General features: G+C 46.7%; 1 pseudogene; it reads left to right on the top strand.

Moving 5' to 3' along the window:
* Positions 1–940: 940 nt before the first annotated feature.
* On the top strand, positions 941–12,198 carry LOC119284211 (annotated as a pseudogene).
* Positions 12,199–13,889: the final 1,691 nt, after the last annotated feature.

Raw genomic sequence — 13,889 nt, 5'->3', positions numbered from 1 at the left:
ACCCCACCACGCTAACTTACGTCACGACCATCACCCACTGACGGAGGGGCAAAAACACCTCCTTTCCCAAGCCCTGCATCCAGCCAACCTCTCAGAGGTCAGAGAGGGGTCACCCTAACGATGACGCACGAGAGGCAGATCTGCACGGCGACCAAGAAAGAGGGGCGCCACAGCCCACCTGGCCGCAACACCCACGCCCCCGTGCCCACCATCCCAACGTTAGCGCGAGCAAGGGCGCCGCAACCACCAACCACAACGCCCGAGCGGAGCCATCACACAAAGGGAGATACCGCAAGCCCACTGGCCATGGATCCGGTACGACAATCACCCGTCCTCAGAATTTGGGGGAGCGCCCATGGGCAGCGGCACGCAAGGACAAAGGAAAGGCACAGAGGCGACGAAGGGACATGGAGTCGAGAAGGCATGAAGAGGGACCCTCGCTGCCGTTGTCGGCAGTGGGGAATGATAGGAAAGATGGGGGACAACACTAGATCAGAGTCGCCCGGGTGAGGCGATGAACCACAAGACATATCTATCTTAGAAGGGTTTCACATCCTCATTTATAAGCTTGCTTCATAAAAAAGATACTCCCACCGTCCCGTAATGTAAGTAGTGTCAAAAAAGTCTTATATTATGGGATGGTGGGAGTAGAAAATAAAGATGTTTCACTGCTTCACCTTTCTATCTTATTTTAGAGGTTTTTTTTTTGTGACGTTTCCGTCGATTATGAGGTATTTATTATGCCGGTTGAGTGTTTTGGATGTGTTTATAGGGATGGAGTGCACGAGCGTTCGTTTCATAGGATAGTATATAATATATGTGCGCTTGTGGTTGTACTGTGTAAAAAATGCTTTCTTTTTTCTTTTCTTTTTAGGCAGCCAAGCGTGGGTCAAACGATCTACGAGTACTTCACTCTGTTCTGTTCTGGTCACAAGTTGGGAGCGGAGATGGAAGGATAAGACTTTGCCGCCGGCGAGGGTTAGGGTCTTCGTCTCCGGGCCGGCCAAGCTCCCGCCCCCACTCGGCGCTAAGCGAGGCGGCAGTGCCTCCCTGCCCGGCGCCCCGGCCAAGTTCACCCTTGCTCGCCGTGGCCCGCCGCCAAGTAGACCCCCGGCGGCGACGACGAGGTAAGCCAACCTGCAGCCAAATACTATGATTTATTCTCCGCGTACATGAGCTTAATCCTCAATTAAGCGTTGCCATCTTGAGATAATGGCTTTCAAATTGTCTGATTTGATCTCATGTTTGGATCTACTGACGGATGTGAAGTGTGGCACTGCCTATACAGATTCTGTTGTGCCTAGCAGTTAAATTAGAAGACATTTGCGTGATTTAGTCTGCAGTAATACACTGTATTAGTTATGCAATCCTCCTTTATTACGGCAGTAATATGTTGATGTTCCCTATTCCCTCTTCTTCATTGTTTTGACAAAATATCTGGAATTAATCTGGATTGTAGTTCTTGGTAATCTTGTTAATGGTGGCATACTTACCACATGATGGGCATATCCTCTTGCATAGAAGTTACGGCAGTTTAGGGAGTCAACATTCTTGTTATGTGAGGATCTCCTGAAGTGAATATGATGCCTTTTTTCAATTAGTCAATAATATATTGATGTTTCCTGATGACTCCTATATCACATAATACTTTGTTTTCTTATTCATTTTCTTGACCGCGGATACATCTTCTTGCAGCTTAATCAACAACACTGCCTATATCTGTTTCTCCATACATCTGGGATGCAATTAGATCGACATTTAGGAAAGTTGGGGTCATTTTTTGACCCTCTGATACCCTTATACGGCAGCAGAGTATGTATGTTCAGTTTGGTTCAGGGCCACTTGTTCTTATCAGTTAATGCCACTTAATTGACACAGTTGGCTACAGCAGTCACAAGTGTTCTGAACTTTGTACTTTACCATTGTGGTTGGAGAGTTTCCAAGTGTTTCAGTAAGTGCTTAATGCTAGGCGCTAGCTGAGTGGACCAACAGTTTAACTAATACATCACTTATTCCATTTTGCAGTGCTCATTCTGACAATATCGAGGAGAGGCCACCATCCAACAGTGAGACATTAGCAATTCTCAGAAAGTAGTAATGGCGGAGATTGTGATTCTTCTAGCCATTAAAAAGATCGGAATCGCCTTGGCAAGTAGAGCGGCTGGTCATGTCAGCATGCAGTTTGCAAAGTACAAGACACAAGTTTTGGAGCTACAGGGCAGTATGGGTCGTGTTGCAAGGGAGCTTCGCATAATTCATGACGTTCTCTGTCACATGGACATTCGAAACAGCAACAATGAAATATATGACGGCTGGTTGGAGGAGGTACGGAAAGTAGCACATGTGATGGAGGACATGGTGGACGCGTACATGTATCTTGTTGGCCAGGAACCTGGTATAGGGTGTTTCTTTTACCTGAAAGGGAGGTTCAGAAAACCAAGATCTTTGCTTTCTATGAACCAGATAGCTGTTAAGGTGAAAGAAATAGAGAAAGACCTTACTCACCTGTCTGATACAAAAAACCGCTGGGTTCCCATGATAAACGACGGGGATACCAGCACCTCTAATTACATTGTCAAGAGGTCCCAAGATCTAGCAAAAAATTCACGTTCCCTTGACGAAGAAGATCTAGTGGGGGTGGATAAAAACAGAGAAAAACTTGAGCAATGGTTGGCAGACGATGATTTTGGACACTCAGTAGTAGCCCTACTTGGAATGGGAGGCCTTGGTAAAACTGCTTTAGCTGCAAATGTGTACAAGAAGGTGAGGGAGAAATTCCAGTGCCACGCCTGGATCTCCGTCTCCCAAACTTATTCTAGAGAAGATGTCTTGAAGAATATAAGCAAGGAACTTTTCAAAGATAATGTCAGTGTTCTATCTAAAACTGCAGCTATGGATATCACATGCCTTGAAGAGACAATCAAGAGTTTTCTGGAGCAACAAAAGTATTTGATCATATTGGATGATGTTTGGACTCCAGAAACATTTGATGACTTGTCTAGGGTGCTTACTAATAATGGTAAAGGTAGTAGAATTATAATGACAACAAGGGAAGGCCATGTTGCTGCACTTGCCTTTCCCGGACACATCTTAACACTAGCACCTTTACCAGAAGATAAGGCATGGGATCTCTTCTGTAAAAAAGCCTTTCCAAGAGATACTGATCATGAATGTCCTGTGGAGTTGAAGCCTTTGTCCGAACAAATGGTTAACAAATGCAAAGGCTTGCCTCTTGTTATTGTATTAGTTGGTAGCCTTTTGTGTGTGCGCGAGAAAACTGGGGAAGAATGGAGAAGAATTAATGATCAATTAAGTTGGGAGCTAAATAACAATTCATGGTTTGATCACATAAGGAATGTTTTGCATCTGAGCTTCATCTACCTTCCAACACACTTGAAAAGTTGTTTCCTCTACTGCAGCTTATTTCCAGAAGACTATCTTCTCAAAAGGAAACAACTTGTACGGTTATGGATAGCAGAGGGGTTCATCGAGGGAAGGGGTGATAGCACATTAGAAGAAGTGGCAGAAGGCTATCTGAAGGAGCTGGTTGATAGAAACATGCTGCAATTTGTTGAAAGGAATAATTTTGGTAGGATGAAAAGATTCAGAATGCATGACATCTTACGTGAATTGGCAGTTGACTTGTGCCAGAAGAACTGTTTTGGTGTTATATATGAGGACAAGTGTGGGGGTTCTCTACAAATGGATGGACGTCGATTGGTAATGCATAAAGTGAAGAAGGATATTCATCAGTCATTTTCTAGCATGCACCACCTTCGAACTGTCATTACACTGGAGGGCTGCATGCCATCATTCACTCTACTTCCTCTGCTATGTAAGAAATCAAGATATATGACAGTGCTAGAATTAAGCGTTCTACCTATCGAGAAGCTTCCAGATGCTATTTGTGATCTGTTTAATCTCCGCCATTTGGGTTTACGTGATACAAAAGTGAAGGTGACCCCGAAGTCTGTTGAGAAGCTTTCAAATTTGTTGACACTGGACCTTCATGGATCTGACATACATGAGTTGCCTAGTGGGGTCGGGAAACTGAAGAAACTTAGGCACTTAATTATTTGCTAGGGTGGCTCCTGTTCCGCCGGTACCACCGGTACTTGCTCCTGATGCTTCTCAGGCTGATCGGGATGCAGCCAAGGCCCTTGATGATGCTGCAGTTGATGCCTATGATCAGCAGGTATCCGCTTATTCTGATGCCCTCTCAGTATACCGGGATGATCTGTCTGCTTATACTCAGTGGTGCAATGATGATGCTCGAGCTGCTGCTGTTCTCACTGCCAGTGTCCTCCCTCAGTTTGCTTCCGATTTCATGGCCCTTGGCACTGTTGCAACGATGTGGTCCTATCTTTGTCAGCGCTATCAGCCCTCTGGCGATGCTTTATACCTCTTTGTTGTGCGTCAGGAGCATGCTCTTCAGCAGGGTGTGACTCGTCTGTTGATGAGTTCTATTCACAGTGTTCTGCCATCTGGCATCAGCTTGACTCATTGTGGACAGTTGTTTGTGGCACTTGCCGGTGCTGTCAGACTATGCGGTCTGACTTGGAGTTTCAGAGGGTTCATGAGTTCTTATCTCGTCTCCGCTCTGAGTTTGAGCCCAGGCGTGCTCACTTGCTTGCTCATGGTCGTGTCCCTATCTCGGAGGTGCTTGCCGTGCTTCGTGCTGAGGAGACACGCCTTCGCTCTGCCGGGTTGCTTCTGGTTCCGTCTGTATTGGCTGCCCGGGCTCCTGTGTCGTCTGCTTGCCTCACTGCTCTGCCGCTCCTGCCTACTCCTCCACGGGGGGTGAGCCGTCCTTCTTATGCTGAGAAGGGCACGTCGCGCCGTGACACCGTCTGTGGTTACTGCTCCCGGCAAGGTCACCCAGAGTCTGATTGTCGCCAAAAGAAGCGAGACCAGAGGCGCTCCTCCAGCGGGTCTCCTGTGTCTTCCTCGACTCCGTCACTCACTGACCAGGACATTGTTCGCCTCAAGCGTCTCCTTGCTTCCTTAGTCTCCTCGTCGACTGGCTCTGATGCTGCTGTGACTGCATCCTCCTCCTCACCATCACAGGCATCTACACAGTCAGGTACATCTTCGTGGGTTCTGGATTCTGGAGCCTCTTTTCATATGTCTTCTGATTCTTCCGTGTTGTCTTCTTTCTGACCTCTTGATTCGCCTGTCAATGTTCTTACTGCTGATGGCACATCTCTTCCTGTTGCTAGTCATGGTATTCTTTTCACTCCATCTTTTTCTGTTCCGAGTGTTCCACATGTTCCTCGCCTTACCATGAATCTTTTTTCCGCTGCCCAACTTACTGATTCTGGTTGTCGTGTCATTCTTGATACCGACTCTTGCTCCATTCAGGATCGTCGCACCAAGGCTTTGGTTGGTGCTAGCCCCCGGCGCCGTGAGTCAGAGGGCCTTTGGGAGGTTTACTGGCTTTGTGTTCCTTCCGCTGACACCACTGATGCCAGCTCTCATGCTCTTGCCGCCTCTTCGTCTGTGTCCTTCCAGCAGTGGTATCATCGCCTCGGTCACATCTGTGGCTCTCGCTTGTCTTCCTTAGTTCGTCAGGGCCTCTTAGGGTCTATATCTGGAGATGTCTCCTTACATTGTAATGGCTGCAGACTTGGCAAACAGACTCAGTTACCTTATCCTACTAGTGAGTCTGTATCTCAGCGTCCTTTTGACTTAATTCATTCTGATGTCTGGGGTCCTTCTCCCTTTGATTCGAAAGGTGGTCATCGCTACTATGTTTTGTTTATTGATGATTTCTCTCGCTACACTTGGCTCTACTAGATGAAATCTCGTAGCGAGGTTCTCCCTATATACAAACGTTTTGCTGCCATGGTTCACACCCAGTTTGCCACGCCCATTCGTACTTTTCGTGCTGACTCCACTGGAGAGTATATCTCTCAGCTGTTGTGTGGTTTTCTCGCGGAACAGGGTACTCTTGCCCAGTTCTCCTGTCCGGGTGCTCATGCTCAGAATGGTGTTGCCGAGCGAAAGCATCGTCATTTGCTTGAGACGGCTCGTGCGTTGATGATTGCTGCTTCCCTTCCACCCCATTTTTGGGCTGAGGCTGTTTCCGCATCCACCTATCTCATCAACATTCAGCCATCGACTGCTCTGCAGGGTGGCATTCCTATGGAGTGTCTCACCGGTCGCTCTCCTGACTACTCAGCTCTTCGTATGTTTGGATGCATCTGCTATGTTCTTCTTGCCCCCCGCGAACGCACCAAACTGACTGCTCAGTCGGTCGAGTGTGTTTTCCTTGGCTACAGTGATGAGCACAAGGGCTATCGATGTTGGGATCCAGTGGGTCGTCGCTTGCGCATCTCGCGTGATGTGACTTTTGACGAGTCTCGCTCTTATTACCCACGTTCTTCTTCCTCGAGCTTCTCTATGGAAGACCTTTCTTTTCTTCTTCTCCCCGATACACCCTGCTATGTGCCTCATGTGTCACCTCTTCCTCCGGCACCTCTCCTTCCTTCTCATTCACCTCCGACCCCGTCTTCTCCCTCCTCCTCCACCTCTCCCCCATCCTCTCCAGTCTGTCGCCCTCTCTCACCGTTTCCTCTCCACTATACTCGACGTTCTCGTACTGAGGATGTTGCCTCTGACGAGCCTTCCACCTCTGGTGCACCTCCTCTCACACCCACTCCGGTTCATAACCTCCGTGCTCGGCCTCGCCCTCCGCCTGATTGCTACTCCCCTGATCGGTACGGTCTCTCTGTTTTGACTGAGCCCACTTCCTATCGCACTGCCATGACTCAGCCTGAATGGCAGCTTGCGATGGCCGAGGAGCTTGCTGCCCTTGAGCGCTCTGGCACATGGGATCTGGTTCCCCTCCCTTTCGGTGTCCGTCCCATCACCTGCAAGTGGGTCTACAAGCTTAAGACTCGCTCCGATGGTTCTCTTGAGTGCTACAAACTCGTCTTGTGGCCCGTGGCTTTCAGTAGGAGCAGGGGCGCGATTATGATGAGACTTTTGCTCCTGTGGCCCACATGACCACTGTCCGCACTCTTCTTGCTGTGGCTTCTGTTCGTCAGTGGTCTATCTCTCAACTTGATGTTCAGAACGCTTTTCTCAATGGCGAGTTGCGTGAGGAGGTTTATATGCAGCCACCACAGGGGTACTATGCTCCTGATGGTATGGTCTGTAGACTTCGCCACTCTCTATATGGTCTTAAACAGGCCCCTCGCGCCTGGTTTGAGCGCTTCGCATCTGTGGTGACCGCGGCTGGTTTCTTGCCCAGTGACCATGATCCCGCGCTGTTTGTTCACACGTCTGCTCGTGGTTGGACTCTTCTCCTTCTCTATGTTGATGACATGATCATCACTGTTGACGACACTGATTACGTCGCCTTTGTTAAGGCCCGCCTTCACGAGCAGTTCCTTATGACTGATATTGGTCCTCTTCGCTATTTTCTTGGGATTGAGATCTCCTCCACCTCTGATGGCTTCTACATCTCTCAAGAGAAATACATTCAGGAGCTTCTTGCTCGAGCTGCTCTTAGTGATGACCGCACTGTTGTGACTCCTATGGAGCTCAACGTTCAGCTTCGTGCCTCTGATGGTGACCCTCTTCCTAATCCCACTCGCTATCGTCACCTCGTCGGTAGCCTTGTCTATCTTGCTGTTACGGGTCCTGACATCTCCTATCCCGTTCACATCCTGAGTCAGTTTGTTTCAGCCCCCACCTCTGTCCACTATAGTCACCTCCTCCGTGTTCTACGATATCTTCGTGGCACGATCTCTCAGCGCCTTTTCTTTCCTCGCTCCAGTTCTCTTGAGCTCCAGGCTTACTCTGATGCTACTTGGGCTAGTGATCCCTCTGATCAACGCTCGCTGTCTGCTTACTGTGTCTTTCTTGGTGGCTCTCTGATTGCCTGGAAGACAAAGAAACAGACTGCAGTTTCTCGCTCGAGTACAGAGGCTGAGTTGCGAGCCATGGCTATGTTGACGGCTGAGGTGATCTGGTTGCGATGGTTACTTGAGGATTTTGGTGTGTCGACTACTACCTCGACTCCCTTACTGTCAGACAGTACTGGTGCTATCAGTATTGCAGGTGACCCGGTGAAGCATGAGCTCACCAAGCACATCGGTGTGGATGCCCACTTTGCGCGTGCTGCTGTGCAGGATCAGACTCTCGCTCTTCACTATGTGCCCTCAGAGTTACAGTTGGTTGACTTCTTCACGAAGGCACAGACTCGAGCGCAGCATACCTTTTTCCTCTCCAAACTCAGTGTTGTTGATCCACCATGAGTTTGAGGGGGGTGTTAGATGTGTATAGTCCCTCTTCTGTATATCCCCATTTTATAAGGGGTTTTCTGCACTTTAACACACATGTATATGTAATGGCCTTTGGCCCTCTGGAAATACAGTTGCTATTCATCCAACAAAATGGACATTCGGAACCGCAGCAAACAAGCACATGAGAGCTGGTTGAGGGAGGTACGAAAAGTAGCACATTTGATGCAGGACATGGTGGATGAATATTTGTATCTAGTTGGTCGGGAACGTGATATGAGGTGTTGCTTTTACCTGAAGAAAGGGTTCAAAAAGCCAAGATCTCTACTTTCTTTGAACCAAATAGCTTTCAAGGTGAAGGAAATAGAGAAAGACCTTTTGCACCTGTCAGAGACCAAAAACCGTTGGGTTCCCGTGAATGATGGGGATACTGGCAGCTCAAATTATATTGTCAAGAGGTCCCAAGAACTAGCAGACACCTCACGCTCGATTGATGATGAAGATCTAGTTGGGGTGGATGAAAACAGAAAGAAACTTGAGAAGTGCTTGGCAGGCGATGATCTGCAATGCTCTGTGGTAGCACTACTCGGAATGGGAGGGCTTGGTAAAACAACTTTAGCTGCAAATGTCTACAATAAGGTGAGAGAGAAATTCCAGTGCCATGCCTGGGTCTCCATCTCTCAAACTTATTCTAGAGAAGATGTCTTGAGGAATATAACCAAGGAACTCTATAAAGATAATTTGAGTGTTCTGTGTAGCATGGTGGATATGGATATCATGAGCCTTAAAGAGATGTTGAAGAAATTTCTGGAGCAACGGAAGTATTTGATCATATTGGATGATGTTTGGACTCCGGAAGTATTTGATGATTTGTCTAGCATGCTTATTCAAAATGCTAAGGGCAGTAGACGAGTGAATTGCAAAAAACATCGACACTTCAGGCTAGGTTTGCAGGAACCACACATTTACGGAATTGTGCCAAAAAACACTAATTTTTTCATAATTTTTTGCAAAAAACACTAGTCGCCTGCTTAAGCCATTTTGAGCATGATTATGACAGGTGGGTCCCGCCAGAAGGGGTGACATGGCAAAAAAAAGTCAATTACATCCCGCTACAATTTTATTTTGCAAAAGGACCCCTGAAAAAAAAGCAATCGGGTCCTCTCCGTGAGATCGTGACCTTTATCTCCCACCGCCCCGGTGGTGGACGCCGGCGGCGGGGCACAGGGGAGGTCCGGCGTGGTCTGGGACGGGCAAAAGGGCGTGGATCCAGCGGCGGTGTCGGTTAGGACGGCGAGGCAATGGAGCTCCAGCGGCGGCTTGAGCATCAGCGGCCATGGATGAGCTCCGGCTGATCCAGCTTGGGCATCGAGCAGCCATGATTGAGCTCCGGCGCCGTCGGCTTGAGCATCAGGCACGCATCAGAGAGAGATGGGAGAGACCGAGGAAGACACTGACCTCAGAGAGAGATGGGAGAGATAGGGGAGGGCACCGCCGGCAGCGGAGCTCACGGTTGAGGGACATGGACCGCACCTCCATTCCCACCGTCAGCAGATTTGCCTCGTTGATGCGCAGCTCCGGCCGGAACTCATCCATGGCCGTCGTTCTCGCGCCTCCTCTTCACGCCTACGCGGGCCGCCGTCGCGCGTCCTCTTCTCCTCGCCGGAGCCGATGCAGGTGAGCAACAAGGGGAGGCCGAGGCCGGGGAGTGGGAGGAACGTGGGGGCGGGGGAATAGAGGAGGAGGAGGAGGAGAAGGAGGCGGGGCGTCGCGGAGCCGTCGTCCATGCCGAGCTCGCCGGCCGGGAGCTCGTGCGAACGGCTGAGGAGATGACCTTATCCTCTTTTTTTATTTGAAAAGATGACCTTATCCTCTCAGGCTCTTTTTCAAGTCGGTCCCTGTTATTCTGTCTATTTGCGAACCGTTATGTCATGCCACATCACCCCTTATGGCGGGGCCCACCTGTCATAATCATGCTCAAAACGGCCTAAGCCGGCGACTAGTGTTTTTTGCAAAAAATTATGAAAAAAATTAGTGCTTTTTGGCACAATTCCGTAAATGTGTGGTTCCTGCAAACCTAGCCTGAAGTGTCGATGTTTTTTGCAATTCACTCGGCAGTAGACTGATAATTACAACAAGGGAAGCCCATGTTGCTGAACTTGCTTCTCAAGGATGTATCTTAACACTTGAACCTTTATCGGTGGACAATACATGGAGTCTCTTCTGTAAGAAAGCCTTTCCAAGAGATACAAATCATGCATGTCCTGCAGAGTTGAAGCCCTTGTCCGAGGAAATAGCTAACAAGTGCAAAGGCTTGCCTCTTGTCATTGTGTTAGTTGGTAGCCTCGTGCGTGTGCGTGAAAAAACAGTGGAAGAATGGAGAGAAATAAGTGTCCAGTTGAGTTGGGAGCTAATTAATAATGCAAGGCTTGATCAAATAAGAAATGTTTTGAATCTGAGCTTCATCTACCTTCCAACACAGTTGAAAAGTTGTTTCCTATATTGCAGCTTATTTCCGGAGGACTACCTTTTCAGAAGGAAACAACTTATACGGTTGTGGATAGCAGAGGGGTTCCTCGAGGAGAGGGGTGAAAGAACAATAGAAGAAGTGGCAGAAAGCTATTTGAGGGAGTTGGTTAATAGAAACATGCTACAAGTTGTTGAGAGGAACACATTTGGCAGGATGAGGAGATTTAGAATGCATGACATCTTACGTGATTTGGCTGCTGATTTATGCAAGAATAACAGTTTTGGTGTTACACATGAGAATAAATGTGGAGGGTCTCATCAGAAGGATGGACGCCGATTGGTACTGCACAAACTAAAAAATGATACTCAACAACCATTTTCCAATACCCACCAACTTCGAACTATCATTATGCTGGGTAATAGCAAGTCATCATTCAATCCACTACCTCTGCTATGCAAGGAGTCAAGATATATGACAGTGCTAGAATTAAGTGGTCTACCCATCGAGAAGATTCCAAATGCTATTGGGGATCTTTTTAATCTTCGCCATTTGGGTTTGCGTAATTCAAAAGTGAAGAAGCTCCCGAAGTCTGTTGAGAAGCTTTTAAATTTGTTGACACTGGACCTTCATGGATCTGATATACATGAGTTACCTAATGGGATTGTGAAAATGAAGAAGCTCAGACACTTATTTGCTGAGAGAGTAATTGATTCAACTGGGAGGGAGTTGAAATGGGGCAGTGGCATGTGTATCCCCAATGGTCTCGGAAATCTAACAAACCTGCAGACATTGCAAGCATTGGAAGCACAAGATGTGTCTCTTAGGCATTTAGGGGAGCTGAGCCAAATGAGAAGCTTGAGACTATGGAATGTGAAGGGAATCTACTGTGGACGCATCAGTGAATCTCTAGTTCAGATGCAGAATTTGTCCTGTCTAAATGTGAATGCAAGTGATGAGGACGAGGTTCTCTCGTTGAATGTGTGCCTTCCAAGCCTGCAAAAGCTAACTTTGAATGGACGACTAGCGGAAGGGATGTTGGATGAGTCTCCTCTCTTCCAATCTGTTGAGAGGCAGAACCTGTATGTATTGTATCTAGGTTGGTCACAGTTGAGAGAAGACCCCCTGCCATCCCTTTCTCGGTTGTCAAACTTGACATATCTACACTTCACCAGAGCATATAATGGAGAGCAGCTGGCATTTCTCACGGGGAGGTTCCCCAAGCTAAAGGTTCTCTCGCTAAGAGACCTGCCTAATCTGAAATTCTGAATCGGCTAGAGATACAGGGAGGCGCCATGGCGAGCCTGGAAAGATTAATCTTAACCAACCTCAGCAGCATGACGGAGGTCCCAGCCGGCATTGAGTTCCTCATGCCCCTCCAGTATCTAGGCTTCCGGGAGATCACCGGTGACTTCTTGGCGTTGCTGCATCAATGTTCCTGCAATTCAAGGGATGCAGTGGCAACATACTCTCCGGCCTTGACCTGCCACACACTTCAGGAGTGTGCAATTGTGCATGCAGGTAAGAAGATATTGTCCACACACATGTCAACCAGTACCACTACTTGCTTCGTTCCTCGTCTCTAATCTTACCTATTGATGTGATGCGATGTTGGTTGCGTAGGTCACTACTTGGGCCGCATGCAGATTGGACGCCAATGCATTTCAGGATGCATATCCAGTGTTGGTATACGTCAGTGGTGCAGCTGAATAGCTGATGTACCATCCGGGTTTCCTCTGGTTTTCTAAAACGCACTAATTCTGCGCCATTTGCCGCTGCTTCTGCTTCCTCCGTTTTTCCTTTTTTCTTTCAAAAAGAAAAAAGAAGGCATACTCCTGCTTCACTTATGTTGCTACTGCCTGCTCCTGCTACTATATATTTGTGTGCTTTTGCTTGTAATAAGACCGAGACTAAGGCGTGTTTTCAGACTAATTCCCTTGCATTACCTGCTTGAACTGTGTGTCTACTTGTTCCATTCGTGTCGTGTGTGCTAGTTGTGAACCATTTATTTCAGCTGTGGCTGTTAAATAAAGGACTCGATCGTGTTGTCACTAATTTCCTCTTCCAAGAATTCCCTTGTGATGCATCAGTGCTCAGTTAGTGGCTACTGATGCTTTGGGCATCTGTGCATGTTGTTTTCCTCTCTGGATCTTTTCACCCTAAAGAAATATAAGAGCATTTACATCGCTACTGTATATACAGGTCCTTACTTTTCGAACAGAGTGGAAGAGGAAGCAGGATGGGTGGACTGACGGTGGCGGTTTCTGTAGATCTCGATGAGCAGTCCCTGGACTTTTAGCGGGATGAACAAATTCGGCCGGCTCAGTAAAAGGGAGCAGAGTGACCTAATTTCTTCTTTCCTAACTTTACAATACCGATCATGTTTAATAAAAAATTATAAATTCATGTAATATTGTTTCTGAAAAAAACAGCGTTCTATGTCAAAATAAAATGTTGAAGCAAAATTTTAAAGTTTGTTTCAAAAAAAAATTCTATTTGCACAACCTTTCTCAAGAAATGTGTTCCCCTCATCCAAGAAAAATTGTAATGTACCTCACATAAAAGTTCCAATTAGACTAAATGATTTGTTCATGCAATTGCCACAACATGTTTTGGCAAACAAAAATGCTATGTATATATTTCTAAAAAAATATTCCACCATTCATTAAATGTGTTCATGTATTTAAGAAAATTATGTTCATGTAACTCATAAAAATGTTCTGAAAAAACATAGTGAATTTTTGTGTGCTAAATTTTTTAATTGAAATTATAATATTATTGTCACAAGAACATAACAACTATGAAATGAACATTTTATAAGACAACAACAATAGTTGGGGCAGTGGTGAATGAACTGAAAATACAAAAGTAAAAATTAAGAAATATAAAAGTAAAGGTAAATACATATTACAATAAAATAAATAATTAAATCAAGTGGGTAATAAAAAGTGGAATAATAAAATAAAAAGCAAGAAAGAAAATGAAATTTAGGATCAAAATTCTCATATTTGTTGTTGCGGTATTGTGAGTCTGAGCTAGAAGTCAAAGGAAGAGCATGTCGTATCTGTGCAAGAAAATGTTCTTCTTAACCTTGGCGACCACGCCAAACATATTGTTTAGATGACAAATATTAATCATCACATCCTCACACAATAGACCACAGTCCATACACA

The sequence above is a fragment of the Triticum dicoccoides genome, chromosome 4A (assembly GCF_002162155.2).
Source record: "Triticum dicoccoides isolate Atlit2015 ecotype Zavitan chromosome 4A, WEW_v2.0, whole genome shotgun sequence".
NCBI classification, from domain to species: Eukaryota; Viridiplantae; Streptophyta; class Magnoliopsida; order Poales; family Poaceae; genus Triticum; species Triticum dicoccoides.
Note: the sequence above shows the minus strand (reverse complement) of the source record. Positions and strands in the feature narration are given on the sequence as shown.